The sequence below is a fragment of the Achroia grisella genome, unplaced genomic scaffold, assembly GCF_030625045.1.
Source record: "Achroia grisella isolate CSIRO2021 unplaced genomic scaffold, CSIRO_AGI_Agris_v1 utg2634, whole genome shotgun sequence".
NCBI lineage: Eukaryota > Metazoa > Arthropoda > Insecta > Lepidoptera > Pyralidae > Achroia > Achroia grisella.
In genome coordinates, this window is record NW_026712755.1 from 127,882 (window position 1) to 144,211 (window position 16,330).

Consider the following 16,330-nt stretch of genomic DNA (forward strand, 5'->3'; position numbering starts at 1 on the left):
TCCTTTGCACTTTGTAGGAAAAATAACTTAGCATGAATATGTGCATGTATGTCTATTTTCCTTGCGTATAATATAAATAGGGTTGCGCAAGAAATATTAATATTTTCTTTTTTTGTCCCATAACCGAGAATTTCGTATTCTTGTAATAGTGTTTTATAACAGAGAAGACAGTTAACAGAGCCAAGTATTGTAATAGTATACTATTGGGTGGAAGGTTTTTCTTAGAAATGTGAACTCATAATTCCATTGCTAGCAATGTACCATGTCAGGATGACTTCCACGTGGATCTCCATGGAAACCATCGTGATAAGTCATGGTGAATTTACCACGAAGGGTGAACTCGCCTGACCGCATTCTCATGTTTTTCTCCAGTGGTACCCTGCCAGCGTAAACCGTTCGCGCAGTCGGGTGCACCATTCTGCTATCATCCATAAGGAATAAAAAACTGTATAATATTAAATCAAATAGACTAAATTGTATATTTGAATATATTATTTTTTTTAGGTAATTGGAAAGGCGAAGAAATTTACGCCTCAATACATGGGAGCACCGTCGCTTATATAAATACATGAACAGTCCTATGTACATTACACCCCTGGGAAAGATCCCCCGTCCAATTCAAACGGGCATCGAAATTACAACGGCCTGAGCCGAAGCTCCCTAAGACTAAAGTCGTATCCGTCAGGCGGGAGTTGGCGTTCATCCGCTCCATAAGTGCTTCCGCGGGTTTAGAGTGGTATCTGCACTCTCCCATATCCTCCGAGGAAGCTGAAAAGGCCAAGTGCGACCAGCAGTAGTCTAAAAAAAGATATATCACCTTTATCATGACCGCGGCCGTGACTCGTGATATCGCGGACGTCATGTCACTTTAGTCTCTGGAATGGCAATGCGGGAATGGTCCTGGGTTGTCATTCCGGAAGACTGTTATGCCTCCATAACTGATACTTTCACTGCTTTATCTTCATTTAAACGAAATACAGCTTCCAAAATTAGCGTGTGAAATAGAGAGACGGAGACGACTTTTTACAAAGTTTACTCCGGTTAGATTGACATTAATTCTGACATACATTTGGTAATTTGTTTTTATTTATCGACTAGCTGTACCCGCAACTTTGTCCACGTGCAACTTAATTTTATTCTTCTAAAATAAAAGTAGCCTAAGTTACTTCTTATTACATCAGCTACCTGCCAAAAAAAGTCCCGTCAAAATCGGTCCAGCCATTTCAGAGATTAGACGGAACAAATAGACAGACAGACAGACAGAGAAAAATTGTAAAAAATGTTATTTTGGTATACCATATTTATCATACATAGAATCAATAATTACAAGATCTTAGATTTCAACAAAAAGATAAGTAATTACAGTACGAAATAGACTAGCTATTTCGCACTGTAATTACTTATCTTTTCACTATGGCACGATAATCTATGTATTTACATTATCACTATTTAATAAGCAGAAACTGAATACAATTTTACGTTAAAACTCATACATCTATTATATTTATAACATTAATATTTAACAAATTATGTATGTTCTTCATATTAATTTATACCATTTATTATTATAATTTTTTTTTTTTATTTATTTATTTATTTATTCATTTATTTTATTTATTATTAATTATTGCATCTTAACAAAAAAAGAATACAATAGAAAACAGAATATTTAGAGTATCATCATTACATAGTATAAAAAAAGTCGCTGTCGCTGTCTGTCCGTCTCTATGTATGCTTAAATTTTTAGAACTACGCAACGGATTTTGAAGCGGTTTTTTTAATAGATAGAGTGATTCAAGAGAAAGGTTTATATGTATAATACATGTACACCCTGGCGAAGCCGGGGCGAGTAGCTAGTATAGATATAAAAGGCGGTCTTATCGCTTAAGAGATCTCTTCCAGACAACTTTTGGATAGAGGAGAAAAACAGAAGGTGGTGGATGGTGCATAATGGAATGAAAGAAAGACAAATAAGAATAGTAATATATATATACACATGTTATAAACATATATATTACACATAATATACAAATATCATTACATTTTTTTATCCACTGATGAAGTCTCCTTAGTAGATATTTTATTAAAACGATCAAGATTGAGTTTCTTTCCATTCCATTTCGATCGAAATTATTTTCCGCACTGTGCATTAAAAATCAAATATTATATAAAACTCTATTTGGTATGGTTTATATAACGTTGAGAAGGCAGTTAACAGATGCTGTACTTATTTCTATAGCATTATACTAAATTATTCAGACTAAATTGTAGTACTAATAAAATTTGCACTATATCCCAAAGGGTTGCTCTATTCGAATTAAATTGGGTTTAGACACTTTATATCAAATATTCATGTACAATAACTGTCAAAATCAATTTTCATTGTTATGTCCGGGGAATTGTCGATTTCCATTGCAGATAATTTAACGAGTTGTTATAGCAACATGAAATGAACATTTGGCTGCTCGCTACTTTACCTGTTTTTTTATACAGAAGGCAGTCGATTAGTATTTATAATACATATATATATATATATATATATCTATTATCTACCTACATTAGTACTTGTATCTATATATCTAAATATTATTATATCATTTTATAAGCCTTAATTTTTTTTGTTATGATTTTTTTTGCACCGCCAATAATTTTTCTCCGTACTACCTATGGTTGACTGGTAGAAATTACCGCATGGTGTTAAGTCCGCCAAATGTACTGTTACTTTGGTACTGTGTGCATTAAAGTTATATAAATATAAATAAACAAATATCTATCTATCTATCTTTAGATCTTTCATTAAATAATCGTGAAAATGTAACAAATAAATAGACACTTTCGAATTTATAATAATTTTATAAATTTTAATAATTAATAAATATCTAAATAGTGTTTTTAATAATAACTTTAAAATTTATGAAATATGTATCAATTTTATTAATTTATGTAAAAAACTAAGATAATTAATATATGTATTTGCATGTTGATTACTGTTAGGACTAAATGTAAGAACTAGACAAATTCAATAAGACTACCATCTACTATATGTACCACTTTTATGACATATAAATAAAATTAATTTTATTTATGTTTCGATCTTTCAAAAAGATCAGTCTTGAAAATGTAACGAATAAATAGATAGACAGGCATTCGAATTTATAATATTTCTATATTGTTTATGTAATTGAAACGTATGGTATTGAAATTGAAACCTTACCATTTATCTTCTGGTAACTAACCGCCGCCTATATATATGAACAGTACATCAGAATACAGATTAGATAACCTCGTGTCGCCTGCAGTATCTCCTCCTGTCCTCTCTGGAGGATCATCCAGAGGACTACGATGTTATGTCTCTTCAAGCAAAACTTATCTTACAAAGCAGGTTGCTTGGCGGACGAAATGGATGAGAAGGTACTCACAAAATCCACTTTATACAAAGTCTACATAGGTAAATATATTTGTTTACATAAATACGCTACAATTGCTCCTTAATGTTTATTGATTTGTCACTAAAAATAATTATTCATTGTCATCGTGTTTCTATAATTTATCAGCGGGCGATACGATATCCATAAGTTTTACCTTCACTATATATGTATATATCTGTGTAGCATTGCTAACACAATGTCTTACTGTTCGTTGGTCGTAAATAGATCTCCAGCTAATACAAACTTATTCAGGGGTATGATTATTTGTATGATATTTATAATATAAAATGTATACCTAATAAACAAATACATATTACATTATTAAACTTACATTACTAATTTATGATAATTATAATAAATATATAAAAAATTATAATAATAGAGAAAATTCTAGATACCAAAATGTTGGCGTTGAGTAAAGAAGTTCCGTAGTATTAAGTAATATTAAGTATTCTTTATTACAAATTATAAACATGTATGTATATGACATATAGATAATTATATAGACATTTTTGATATTTCAATATACTGGGTGATATCCAAATAAAATTTTATTTGTATGTCTACTGTTATATATATATATATGTACATTTTTATCAACTGTATCACCATACAAATGTTATTCACAGCATAAGTTTCTAGTACTTTCCATATCTTTACGTATTTTGTTATGAAACTAAAAGCATTACCCTATAGAGATAATATCCTTATGCTTAACGATGAAGAAATAATGTAGGTATAGTGTATAGGCCGTTAAACTATATGGGCAAAGTAAGGTGCGGCTGCACTTAGTTCCATCCGCTCTGATAAGCCAATAACTATTATATGGCAAAAGAATATCTTAACAGTTTCAACCGATTTGCTTAAAGAAAAGTTATTATTTTAACTACATTTCATATTTATTTATTTATAAACAGTACAACAATTTGTCCTTAAAAATAAAGTGACATCCTGCTCCCTGAACAGTAAAAATCATGTACAAATAGTAAATTATAGGTAGTATATAATATTATCCAGTATTAAATAATTCCAAATAATTAATTTCATAGACTAATATTTGTAGTATATACTTCACACGGTTGTACATGTATTATATATATAAACTTTCCTCTTGAATCACTTTATCTATTTAAATAAAACCGCTTCTAAATCCGTTCTGTTTTTAGCAATAGATAGACGGATTCAAGATTCATGTTTCTATGTATGTAATACATGTACACCCGAAGCCAGGTGCAGTTAGTGAGTTTATATCAAAGCAATATTGAAATCAGAAAAAAACAATAATTTAAAACATCACAGTAATATATAAAACTAAAAATATCCCTGGATAATTTACACAGCGCCATCTGTTGTGGGTACTACTGTACTGTACTATTACTGGGTATACTTGTGTTATGAGTACTAGATAATTGATATAAATACATAGATATTTTTTTATAAACACATACATTTATAGAAAACAAGCAGACTGATACAAATAATCATACTCATGAATACACAAGTTTGTACCATCCGAAGAATCGAACCCGAGACCATCGTAAGTAAAGCGGTATGCTAAAGCAATATAATGATCTATAACATACATTATTCATTAAAATGAACAAGGTTCCGCAAGTAACAAAGTGGAAAGTAGATAGTCATGTAAAGTGCGTGGTCACGTGATCAATGACCATTTTGTTTCTTGTGAAAGTGTTTGAGTTTCATGAGCTCTGTACTTGTCTTTGGTTTCGTATACTCTAAATGATTAACCTTGCATACTATAGAAATACTGCATTGTTATTTTTATGTATAACGCGATATCTACCTACGATTTTTAGTTTTAGGTTAATAATGTTAGTTAGGTATCTTTTAAATTAAAAAGTATTAGATATACTATAGATCTACGTCAATAACCACTTCGAATATCTTACTATATATATATATATATATATATATATATATTGCCCTCGCTTCAGAGCAAAAAGAACGCAGCTCGAAATTGAAATAGACATTGTTTAAATAGAAAAAAAAATCTATAGAATAGCAGTATATTAGTAGAAAGAGTACCAAAACTAAATAGCAATTGTGTAATGATTTTACACATGAGGGCATAGAAAATAGTATTTAAAAGATTTGTAAAAAAAATTATTTATAATAGCTAGTAGTAGTGCAGTTGTTATCTTATTATAATATATGCCGTAAAGATTAAGTAAAATGTGGGTAAATAACAAACAGTCAAAAGCCTGGAAATCAATATCCGGGGATAGCGAATCTCGGCCAGTCTGTGCCATGTCAGATTGACCTTTATGCGATTGCTCTTGGAAACCATCGTGATAAGTTCCTGAGAAATTTCTTACGATGGGCCAACTAACCAGAACGCGCATTCATATTATTATCCTGCACTGGTGCCCCGCAGGCATAAAACGTTAGCTCAGAAGGATGCACCGATCCATTATCATTCATTAAAAAAACCTCATAATGTATTAATTCGGAGATAATAATTCCCCGAATTAATCAATTTTGGTATTTATTAATACCAATTTAATGTTTATAATTAATTATACAATACTGCATCATTATGGTATTTTTCGATGGAGAAAATCCGAACTTATCAGATTTAACTTGCCAATACCTTTTACGAGTCATAGAAAAAAGAAACCCACTCATTTTCCTCATGTTACCATGATTAAGTACGACAAAGCTTAAGTACCATTTCAATTTAACTGAACTTGTGATAAAAATATTTTTCTATATTGCATAAAGGGCCTTAAATCCTATATTGAGGAAAGCTTTCATATTATATTTCGTTATATTATATTATTTACAAATTTTTATATTTTCGTATTCTATTTAGAAAAACCGCAAACAAAAATTCATGTCTTACTCCGTATGAATATTAAAAGATCTTTTTTGAAGATGCTCGTAAATTCTTATAACGCCCATTAAAAAGATTTGAGGCACATGTTTTATGTGTAAGCAACGAATACTTTACTTTCCTCAATATATAATATTCATTTTATTCCAAATTGTATACAGTAACGTTTATTACAGATGTTATTTCTTCTATTTCTAGAGATCCGAGAGCGAAAACTAAAACTGAACCTAGGATTTATTTTATAGTTTTGTGTCCTTTATAGCGATTGATATTTATTTCATGTTCATGCAGTAACTACTGGACTAATACGAATGAAATTTGGTAAACAGATGGTTCATATGCCTGACAGTTATACGCAAGCAACTCCATGAAATATAGCTTGCTTAACATAAATTCTTTGTTACAAATCCCAGCGATTTCCACATTCTGTCTTGTATCTAAGGAAATACCAATCACCCCAACGAGCTTGTAGGAATGAACATGAGGGAAACGATTCCGCAAATTAGGAACAACATTGAGCTGGCAAGCATTGGCAGTTTGCGAGTTCAGATTTATCCATAAACTCAGTAAGCGTAAACTACCTTATTATATAACTGTATTACTAAAAAATATAATTTTTACATAAGTATTTGGTAAGTGGTAATCGTCATCAACATACTCATAAATAGCATCACATACATCATGTTGTGGCATGCGCAAGCGTATGGCATGCCGTGCTACTGTAACTAGGTTATTCATAACTGCATACTGCAAATTGCACATTTTTTTACTATTCATTTGATGGTAATTATAACAATCTACATATATAAATACCACCATGAATTTTCCATTATCATATGACTTAGACTTGCTATTCCGGAGAACTAAGATATCATAGTTCTATGAACAGTCAAACTACTGATGCGTTGACATTCCAGAGGGCTAAGATAAGCCAATTAATAACCAACTTATTCTGCAATTTCACTGCCTAATCTGCAAAAGAAAGCAATACAAAGCAAGTTGCTTATCATCTTTGTCAACTGCAATAGGTCAGTACTTACGCAAACAACTAGTCTAGTCTCTGGTAAAAATATATTATAGACTGGTTGTCGGATTTAGATATGTATGAAATGAGTATTGTTAGCAACAGTATTATATAATTAAGCCCAAGGCACAAATAAAAAACAATAATGAGACAATTTGTCTTGCGGGCCGAACAACGTGTGGGTTGTAATTTGTTAGGGCCTTTAGAGTTTCGAATTTTGGGCTTTACTTCCACTTGTTGTTAATGAAACATTGTTAGAAACTTGTGAATAGAAAGTGTTAATAATACCCCTGATATAACGTAGAAATGTCTATCGTCTTTTAAATGTAATCTCTTTAAAACATTATTATTAATAACTATGTATAACTTAATTTATATTTAAGGCATATCTTAATCTTATTAATACTATAAATACAAAAGTTTCTGAGTATGGATATTTGTTACTCTTTAACGCAAAAACTACTGAACGGATTTTGATAAAAATTTACTGTAATTTAGCTTATGCATCAGAATAACACATAGGCTATATTTTTTATTTAAATTTAACACGAGTCAACTGCGGGCACAGCTAGTGATATTATAATTTCAAAACTACTGAACGGATGATTCTTAGTTTTCATCTAACAATAGAGACATTTCTGAGGAAGGTTTAGGTGTATAATTCATTAAAGTGTAATATAAATTAGGTGAAATAATCGCGCGAAGCCAGGTCGAGTCACTAGTTATTAAAAAATATAGTATTAGCAGAATCTCAGTGATTAAAGGCGATCTATTAAATTGATGGTAAATAACTTTATCAAATATTACACTGTTCAGCAATTTTTGTTCTCCGATTTCCAGCCTACCAAAATTCAGCCAATTATATAAATTTAATATTAAGTGTAATTATGATACTGTTATATCTGTATATCAGATACCTATCAAATCCATATAATTATATTATATAATACGGACTTGGCTTTCCGTATAATATAATATAATTTTTCGATGGTCGCGGGTTCGATTCCTCGCACAGTAGAAAGATTTGATATGATAGCTTGGTCGCTAGATGGCGCTTTGTCAATTGTCCACGGTTGTTATTATTTTCTTAGTTCTCAGATATGGGACCAAGTCTGCTGTGCTGTTTGTATTTTCGGGTAACAGTGGCAACCGAGACATGTATGTATCTCGATAAAAACTTAAAACCTAAGAAATATAAATCGGCTGTTTACACACAAACAAAGACTAACTTGTATTGACAGTATCAGATTTAGTTACATGAATAATGTATTAATCAAAATAATATTTAATGAAAAACGCACTTTATTACTAAAGCCATAGAGTACACAATGGTCTACCCAATGAATCAGCATGTGTTAAAGTTAGTCCAGATTTATCTGAATTTATTTATAGTAGAACTCTGACAATGTAAAATATATCGTTTTCTACACTATTGCAGTAATGAAATATCTTTAGGTATTCATGTATTACACACTTATGATATGTCTAATCTACCATCAGTTCGGAGTGCTTTCGAAGAAGTGACGGTAGATTTGACATATAAGTGCTAAGATATATATATAATAACTAACAAGAATATAATAGAACTTATATATTTTCAAATGAGCTTGTACGTGATTAAAAAATACAGATTCATTTTTAAATTAAATAATGGAGCATGGAGTGACCACTAGCATATGCTATTACATTTTTATCAAAAAGAAATAATTTTATTAGTGGCCTCCATTCATATGAAGTGAGGTACGTTATATATCGTCAAAAACACTAAGGACTGTCCTTAAAATTAGGCTGTCCTCAAAATAAAATGTTGTGACGTTATTTTGTGAGAGCTTCATTCCCAGGACGACTTATTTCAGTCCAATGCATTTTTATGTGTAGTTAACTTCGCAACATCATTTGTTTTTTTTTTATTACAACATTGTAATTTAGTTATATTTATTGTTTAACTTTGCTCTCTGTTGGTTTGTTTAATAGTTTTATGTGGTAGCAGATGAGTTTTGTGATTTCAAATTAATATAAAAATTGTAAATACTACAAATACATTGAAGTTGTTTCTAAGATTCATATAGAAATATGTAGTGGTGCGACACTAAAATCTACATATTAAAAATAATAAAATTAGTTCAATACAAGCATATAAATAGACGTTTATTTTTTAATACATTATCGCATTCAGAATACAAATTCAGTTGAAAAGAATGGTTAATTATACATGTTTCAGATACAACTACAAAACTAAATACTAATTAAACACTACTATAATTTGTTATACTGCCGTAATTTGTAACACTACTATAAATTGTAATACTTCTGTATTATGCGATACTACTATAATTTGTAATACTACTCTAAAGTATAATATTACTGTAATTATCATGAGCATGCGTTTAGATAAATCTTCAGTTAATTAATGTAGATGAATGTTAACTCAACACTTTATATGTGAACACCTATCTAAGGGTACAGGGTAAACCCACGTCATGTTACCCCGGTCAAAATAAACTTTTGTTTCCCTGACATGAACTTCATACACGAACGGGTTCTCATACACCATCCCGACCTATCTGTCTGCCATCAATCTTTTTTTACGGGAGGAAATTGCTTATAACAACATGCCGTAACTTTGGATATTTAAAAAAAAACTTTGGGTAGCTTCATGTACGAGTATCTCATGAGTCCACAGTTTTATGATAAATTAATAGCTCTCGGCCCGGCTTAGACCTCATGCTATATAAACATAAACCTAATATTTAGTATTTATGTCAAGGAACTTAAATCGACGATAACCAATTATAAATAAAAAGATGGTATAGAATTTGTATATCGACAGTAATTAATTGTATTTTTTTTATATTTATTTTTTTATGTATCTGTTATAGAATACCTATTTTTTTAATTGAAGAAAATATTCTAATGATAACTGTGGACAATTCACAAATATCCATCTAGTACTAAGCTAATATTGAGCCCGTGTTATGGGTACTAGACAGTTGTCTGTCCATATTTGTACTAATGCTCCATTAATAATATCCGATCTAAAGGCCAAAATGCGTTTGAATTATTTATTTGTTAAATAAAATCAATGCATGTACAAAAGCCACTGAAGTGAATTCGAGCAGAAATGTGTTAGTAGATTATATTTTTGTTCCAAACACAGGCAAAACAATGACGGTATTTTCCATTCAAATAAATTGCATTGTGGTCAATCCGATTGGGGAATTGTGGGATTCTAAATAGATCCCCGATAATGCACCGCCATTGAAATTATTTCATACCGAACCGACCACTAAATGTATTTGCATTTAATTACTTTGCGGAACGTAGCCCGTTTTATTTGAAAATATATTCCAGTATTGGATTAAACTATCCGATGATATTAGCGGATTATAATTTTAATTGAATTATAACAGAAAACAATGGAATCCAATTTAATGAAGGCTTTTGTTTTATCTGACAACTTAACACAGTGAAGGAATAGAAAGATAATATCATCAATCTTTCTCGAGGAAACCTCAAAATTAAAATACTATACCAAACCGTCCAGCCATCATCGTAATACTTATGTAATTGTTATGTTAAAATGTTATATTGTATAATTATAAGTGACGGATTCGGGCTCTTTTTACAAATCTTCCATGCTCATTATCTTTGGTTCATAATACTTTCAGAATCAGCGATATAATGCAAAAAAATCTTATTCTCAAGTGCTTGTATTAAGTTTATTTGTATATAGAAATAAAGATATGGAAAGATATGGAATAATGATTATTTCTATTCTTTTTTTATATTCAGATTTTTATTATATCAATACATGTAATCAAGTGGGGAAATGGTCTCGCATAACAATACTTTATTATGAATAGACTGATATTTGAACTACTGACCTGACTGAGTTTATTACTTTCATTGCTCCTATTGGTCATGTGATGTTATATAGCCTTCTATATAAAAGAGCTATTCAACACTCAAATTTTTTTGGAAATACGTTCAATAGATCCAGAAATTACCCGCTACCACCTCGCAAACTTTACCTCTTTATAATATTAGAATGTTGATAGTAGTATCATAGATAAGACAATACAGATTAAACTAAAACAAACGCTACATTTTAAATGAAGTTTACCACGATACTAGTTAAAAACATATATAGGTTATGTTTCTTAAACAAACCCCCGTCAGATATATTTTTTTTTTGTATGGAGTTAATAAATAGGAGCTCACCTCCGGTGAACTTTTGGTTACGCTTCCTTCCTTCCTAGAATGCCGCTGGTTGTTAATTCTTCGCCATTTTAATTTTAAGTAAATTTTACTGCACTCTCTCACACATACACAAAAACACTCAATTTGATTCAACATGCGTTGGCACTATTAATATTTAATTAAGTAAGATGGCGTTCCTAAAACAGTGATTACCGGCGATCAACTGGGTCGATATCTATTTGGTTTTAGGAAATAGGTAAGGAAGGACATATTGCGGATGACCGTGCGCGTGAGTGAGACAGATATGCAAACTAAAAATGCGCGCGAACTTTTTCTCTATTATTGTTATCTAATAATTGTCGATGTATGAGCGTGATTGCGTGTGAGTAAGAAAGCTAACTGAAATAGATGGATTGTTTGGCTAGGAATGAATGTCGAAATTGGCAAAATTGACGAGAATATATTTAACGTAAATATATTTTTTATATATAGAAACATATGTCAGTAATTATAGTACGCATTGTTAATATGGTTTCATATATAAAACAAACCCACTTGAAATGTTGAACAGTGACCTCTGCCACGTAGGCGTCACAATGAAACGCTTTTTGGCAATTCCCACAGGAAAAAGGAATAAGATTTCCGCGTGGGTGATGCAGAGGATTTTCCTTGTATTTCTTCTGTTAATAAATAAGCAATGACCTAAATACAAACGACTAAGCATATTACGTGATATGTATAACCAATGTAATGTACTTCAGCGATTTTATTTTATTATACTTACTGTTCTTACTTTATTCTGACTTTTAGACTAAGGAGAAAGCAATGTAGGTACATATTAATAAAATATTAAAATGGCACGTGAACGTGACCAGGCAATATCTTTCTATTTGTGTGTTAATATGTACGAAACATAAATTATATTTTTATTAGGAACTAAAGTTTTTGAATACATCATTATAATACAGTACTTTCTATTTATATATCTATAAATTTTTCATATTAATTATTGTAATACGACCTTTATTTTCGGCAGTGAAATTACAGGGTACAAAGCCATGGCATCTTAGTCCTCCGAAATGGCAATGCATGAAGAGTTGGTTACGTGATTATATGATGAAAGTAGTGCTGTTCATGTATGTTCAAAAGCAAATATTGCCATTTATGAGAAAGCCGCCAGCTTTTTTGCCATTCCGTAATATCTACAATATATATACATATAACTGATGAATTCTACATAAATTAAATGAATTCCTATATTCCTCACTCTCTCCATAACTTGAGAACAACAATTAAAATTTTTTATTTATATTTTTGCAAATTGTTAAATTTGTAAAGTGAAAAATTATGATATTTACCTAGGTTGAAATTCTGGTAATTTTGGAACGTTTGGAAAACCATTTTAATTTAACCATCGTTTAAGCATTCGCGCATTTGGTAGTACTAATTAGAAATTAATAGCTAATATAAGACGACATACATCAGGTCATCTTATAAAATATGAAAAAAAAACAAAATGTATTATAATAAGATATTATTTCTTCTGAAGTAAACAAAAAACAATTAACTCACCTGATAATGTGTTTGTATGACCACAGCCCTAAAAACTATAGAAGCGTCCTGAACTCTGGTCTCAAGTGGCTTCTCAGCGAACTTTGGACAGAGACTGTCACAAACTATTGTCCGGAACAAGAACAGAACTACCACTAACAAATCCCTGTTGGAAACTCTGCCCATCGCTGGACAAAGGGTGAATGCCATTTTTAACGTTATCTGTCAACTTTTAGGTTACATTTTCGAATGGCACGTCCATCGCACAACACAATTTTTCTTCGCTCTTCTTTTTTCTGGCGTTTTCTGGTTTGCATTGTTTTATCTGTAACAATCGACAAACAAGAAATAATTAGTAAACTAGAAAAAAAATCTGTTCTGGAAAACTTTCGAAATTACTGATAATTTGGGCATATTTATCTAATTCTGTGTAATAAAAGGAAGGAATTTGTAGCAAGCGTTTTTTTTTCCTAACATGGAACGAAGTTGAGACTAAGTGAAAATTTTATAAACGTATGCTGTACTGTAATGTAAAATCAAAATGTCCCTTTTAGTCTTAATAATTGAAATTATTGAGCAGTTTCTATAATTGTACAACAGCGCTAAATATTTATTAAAAACTAAACGAGAATCTGACACACATGATGGAAAATTTTAAACATTCTTTATAAATATAAACAAAAAGGAGATCAAAATATACAATAACTCCCACAACAACTCACTAAGCCTCTTAGGAGGGCTAATAAGGTATTATAGCTCTGTACCGATTACCATTTGATAGTAGATAGTAGTAAAATATAATAATGCGTACAGAAGATAAAATAATAACCCTGGACAATACAAACAGTTCGGGAGAAATGGGATTGTTAGTAAGGTGGACTGTTGATTTCATCGTAATGTGCCATGTCAAGATCATCTTGATTATGATAAATTCCTGGTGAATTTGTCACGGCTACCAGATCTGATGTCATATTCAAGTGGAATCCCGCCTGGGTAAATCGTTAAGTCAGGCGTATGTACTATTTTATTATCTACATGAAAAAAAAATACTATGCGTATTGTCGAAGCCGCAACTAGCGGAAGTAAACAGGTGTGCTAAACCGTTAGACAATCGAGGTCCTAAACTATGATGTTCAGATTGAGCATTTTTTTTTACTTTCTTTTTTACATTATTAATCCTTTGCCATTATCCCATTATTTCAGATCGACACAGTATATTGTCCAATTTACATAAACGCCTTTTTAAAGTCATCATTATCATTACATATCATAAAAGTGTATTCCAATGGTAGAGATATACATACATCATATGTAGAATAGATCTAAAAGAGCGGGTAGACAGAAATGTCTGTTCGTAATAATTGTTTGCATCTACCGTTATCTGCAGTCGACTCCGAGTAACATTATTGAAATATCGGAATGAAAAATAACAAGGAAAATAAAATCATGGATTTGTGGGGTCGGTAGTAAATAATATATAAATTAAATAGACCCTCAACAAATAATTAGTATATTCAAATAATTACAAGATTAGCTATAAATTGTTTAAAAAAAATGTGTCTGACGTGACGTGTGACGTGAGATCATTTTATGGATGAACTGTGAAACGTCTCTGCCTGGTCTGTAAGCGGCCAATCGTCATGAAAGAAGGTAATTATATGAAACGATTATTGTACAATACACTGTAGTTTATATTATATGTATAATCTTATTACTTAAGAATTATAAATACAAACATTATATCTAAGGAATTAAATTTAAAATAAATCCTTCTAGAGTTCATACTTAGTATACTATATGTAAATTGACGATATCAATTCCACGTTTGCTTACAACGTTCCTCACATTCATGACTCACTAAGCAAATAATTGAATCTGACCTTTAACACTTCTTAAAAGAAAAAATATACACAGTTTTACAAAAAAAAATGTTTTATAATAACCGAGGCGGGTTTGCATAGTCAGATAAAATATTCTAAATGAATTTATGCAACCAATTACTTTGTTTTTAAATTAAATTAAAATATTTTTATTTATGTAAAAAAACAGACCCTTATGATGTGTCAAATCTACTGTCAGTTTGTAGTATCTGAGCTAAATCAATAAGTAATAAACAATGGTTTGCAATATGCTGTGCCAAAAAAAAATCGTTACGCAGACTCATATAGAAATTATTTTGTTCGTAGCGACGTACCCCTAGCATCCTTCATATTTCTTGAATATACCTACGGTGTTCAAGTATTACTATGTCTAGACGTTATTAAGCAAAATTAACATATCAACATATGAATGCCAGCTAAATTTTAGTTTAAATATGTAATATTATATTATCTGTGGTTTAAGTAATTGTGCACTAAAATATAATGTTTAGATTTAGAAAAAAAAATAGCAAATATGAAATAAAAGTTGCACTTCAAATTTTTTGTGCAAAAAATAATAAGTACTTATTTATTTATTTATTTCATGCCATTAGTGGCTCTTATTATAAATACCTTATAGAATAACATGTATATATGTATATTAATTAATATTATAATAGTAATGTAAAATGAAAACTTATACATAATTTGCCGAGGTACACTCTAAAAAAGTTATCTTGCGGTGCGGGGTCACCTCATCTTAATCTGATCTATTTCAGCAGCCAAGTAGCTTGCTTTGTAAGCTGTACTTCAGTTGTAGGGGCGCGATTGAGTTTATTCGATAAGAGCCATGAAATCATAGTCTCCTGGAATGGCAACGCATGAGTGATATCACAGGTATCACAAGACAATGTGATATTCGTAGTACTGTTTATGTATATAGGCAACCATCAACTTGTTTGCCATTCCAATAACATAATGAATATATATCAGTAAAATTTCATTTGTTATCTTGTTATGTATATATATACTCTTGTCTCATATCTTCACCGTCTACCTAAAGGGTGTTTAAAAAAAGATAGCAAAAGCAAAGATTGCTAGCGATAAGACCACCTTTTGTAGTTGTTATTGTATGTATTTGTTGCTATAGAGTGTATATAAAGAAATGATTATTAAAAAATATAGAACATATTTACTGGACAAATTTAATTTAGATGCTCTGGATGAGAAACAAAAAGAATAATTAGTGCTGAAGTCGACAAAATTAATTTTATGTATAATGGACTACTCGTTTGATCTAAAGCACTTAGCTTAATGTTAAATTCTGTATTACCATACCTGATTATACTTCAAATAAAATTCAACAAATTTCCAAATATCATAATAGTTTTTAAAAACTCTACGGAAACGTTCT

The 16,330-nt window shown here is 30.6% G+C and overlaps 1 pseudogene; it reads right to left on the reverse strand.

Annotated features, from left to right (window-relative positions):
* LOC131842880 (uncharacterized) overlaps positions 1-13,282 on the reverse strand; it is a 34,702-nt pseudogene extending 21,420 nt beyond the window's left edge.
* Positions 13,283-16,330: the final 3,048 nt, after the last annotated feature.